Here is a 3,235-nt window from a genome sequence, read left to right on the forward strand (position 1 = left end):
TATTGAATTTTTAAATTGATTTTAAATTGATTTTAAAAAGATTTTCGCCTTTTCTTATTACTTTTTTCTTACTTTTCTAAACTCGTGTATTTGCATAAAAGTTTTATATTTCTTTCAAGATTTCCGTAAAATCGTGGGTAAGCTAAGATCTTAATAACATTGATACAAGTTTGTTATTAATCAACACTACTAATTATTATATTTATATGTTTATATTTTATGAGAATTATTATATTTTATGTTTATATAATTTTTAAAGAAGTAAGCAAAAACAGTTTTTGACATTGAAAAAAAAATCGCAATAATGTTATGCGCCATCCAAATAATTTCAGGAGGTTAAAAATCAATAAATGTTATACCGTTTATTGTATTTCAAAGCATATATGGCCCCCTAATAATTTTAATTTTTTTTTCGTTTTCTTAAAACAATAGATTTCGTGAAGTTGTTCGGCAAACTCAGAGTTGTAATTATAAGTTGTAAATCGTGTAATAAACATTTTTCTTTATAAGTTGTAAATCGTTTTTTGTTTTTGTTTTTTATAATTTTATTTAAAAAAAGAGGTGAATTTGAAATTTTTTCTATATTATTAACGGATTCATTATGAATATTTTTTCATTCTAAAAAAGCATTTAAACAGGTTTGAGCATCAAAGAGCGAAAGCTGTTTTACGAATTACAGGAAAAAAAATAATTTAATAAAATTTCGGTTGTGGTTTTATTTCGTTTTATTGAAAGTTTGTTTTTAAAAAAGGAGAGCTTCACTTTACAAATTACTTCATCATCTTTTGCGTGATGTTGGAGATCGTCAATAAAACTTTTGAAAAACCTTTATTAGGAATTCAAAAGTATCAACAAAACTAAGATTAAACTAATTTTGTTTTACTTCAGTAACTGTTCCACCATTTTGTTTAGATTTTGAATTTCCCTATTTTTAATATAACACCACAATCGGAACTGACAGTAAAAATCTCGGTCATTATAATAAATCCAAAATGTATACTTACCTGACTGGGAAGTTAAGTCGGATCACGAAGCGGCTTCTTCCAGAGTGAGGCTTATTCATTGCACTTCGACTTGGCTGACCTCTGCGATTACCGCTAACGTCGGTAACTCGACAGTATAATTTCTGGTAGCGGAAGCCTGCGTTCGCGCTCGCTTCCAATATGCATCAATAAAAAATGGAGCGACTAAATAAGTGCGAATTTCTTATAGTAACCAGACTAGTCTATGGATAGACTTACAACACAGACATAGACAATTCTGTATGTTGTAATGGACACAACAAATGTTTAATTTTTTGTCCTTGTTGTGTCTATCAAATTTTTGATGGTGTCTTAAGATTGCTCAGTTAAAAAATAATTTTCACTTCATAAGTCTACAAAGCATAATTTTTTGTCTATTTGGTGTCTATGATTTTGTCTAAATTTACTTGATTTCATAAAACCAGAAATCTTTCATTACCGTATTATTTGAAGATTGTTATGTAGTAAATTTATAATATTAAAAAAATATTGAAATGACATCAAAACTCCAAATGACGATCATTGCCCATGATTAATTATTGTTTAAAACTTGCGTACATATTCATCAATAAAATGAAAGTAAAAAACATTTTTCTTTTTCACTATTGTTTTATTCACAAACCTAAATAAATTTTAACACCTATTGGAATCTTCTACTTACTAATCCACATTTTATAAAGGACAACTCCTTGATCACATATTTTTAATATAATTTTATTGAAGGTGATAAAGATTTTAGTGACTAAGGAAAATTTTTTAAATGATAAACTTACCTTCAACTTTTTTGAAGTAATCCCAAACTGGAGAGGGCATTTTAAAAATAAATTTTCACGCACATTCACTGAGAATTGAAAAACAACTGAACTGAGTAATTAATGAACTTCAATTGAGCACAAAATAGTCCATTTTGAGGTTTTTAAATAGACATTAACTTTTTAATCAACAGCACACGCTGGACAAAAAATTAAAAAATAAACTTCTGTTAGAAAAATTGTATTTTTAATTTTGTGCTCGTTTTCAGTTTTTGAAACGATGCTGCAGTGAAAATTTAATTACTCGTTATAAGTCCAAATTATATATTAAATAGATCTTCTATACCTCATTAAAAAATCGAGATGAGATGTTCATTTAGTGTCCGTTTTTAAAATGATTGTCTAGAAAGACAAACATTTTTTATAGACAATTCATTTTTGATAGTTGTAATTAAAATTGTTGCAATTAGTGCTTTGTCGAAGTCTATTTTTGTCCTTTTATAATAAGTCCATTAGAGATTGTCTGGTTGCTAATTTCATAGCTGCGAATCTGCATAACTGCGACTGGCATAAGTGCGAACTGGCACAAGCGCGAACTGGCATAAGTGCGAATCACTTGCAAAAACTGGCATAAGTGCGAACTAGCGCAAGCGCGAACTGGCATAAGTGCACCAAAAGAATTTGCAAACATTGGCATAAGTGCGAAACAATTGCAAAAACTGGCATAAGTGCGAACTGGCACAAGCGCAAACTGGCATAAGTGCGCCGAAAGAATTTTCAAACATTGGCATAAGTGCAAACTGGCATAAGTGGCGAATTGGCAAATTCGCACTTATGCCAATTCGCACTTATGCCAATGTTTGCAAATTATTTCGGCGCACTTATGCCAGTTCGCGCTTGTGCCAGTTCGCACTTATGCCAGTTTTTGCAATTGATTCGCACATATGGCAGTTCGCACTTATGCCAGTTCGCACTTATGCCAATGTTTGCAAATTATTTCGGCGCACTTATGCCAGTTCGCGCTTGTGCCAGTTCGCACTTATGCTAGTTTTTGCAATTGATTCGCACTTATGCCAGTTCGCACTTATGCCAGTTCGCACTTATGCCAATGTTTGCAAATTCTTTCGGCGCACTTATGCCAGTTCGCGTTTGTGCCAGTTCGCACTTATGCCAGTCTTTGCAACTGCTTCGCACTTATGCAGATTTGCAGTTATGAAATTCGCACTTATTCAGCCTCCTCTAAAAAAATCTCTTTCTTCCCCGCATTTTTTAATAATAGCTAGGGTTAGGCCTATTGTTATTGTAATTGTAATAATTAAATACAATTACACATTACAATACAATAATATTGTATTGCAATATTACAGAAACAATAAAAAAAATTTATTTTGGTATTGTATTGCTGTGATGAAAAACAATTACAATAAGTATTGTATTGTTTTTTTTCTAACAATACAATAA

At 30.8% G+C, this 3,235-nt stretch overlaps 1 non-coding gene across 1 annotated transcript; it reads left to right on the forward strand.

The window, feature by feature from the left end:
- Positions 1-996: 996 nt before the first annotated feature.
- LOC124808339 (U1 spliceosomal RNA) lies at positions 997-1,161 on the forward strand. Its single transcript, XR_010642830.1, has one exon. It is a non-coding gene; the product is annotated as a U1 spliceosomal RNA (small nuclear RNA).
- The last annotated feature ends 2,074 nt before the right edge of the window (positions 1,162-3,235 follow it).

The sequence above is a fragment of the Hydra vulgaris genome, chromosome 12 (assembly GCF_038396675.1).
Source record: "Hydra vulgaris chromosome 12, alternate assembly HydraT2T_AEP".
Taxonomy (NCBI): domain Eukaryota; kingdom Metazoa; phylum Cnidaria; class Hydrozoa; order Anthoathecata; family Hydridae; genus Hydra; species Hydra vulgaris.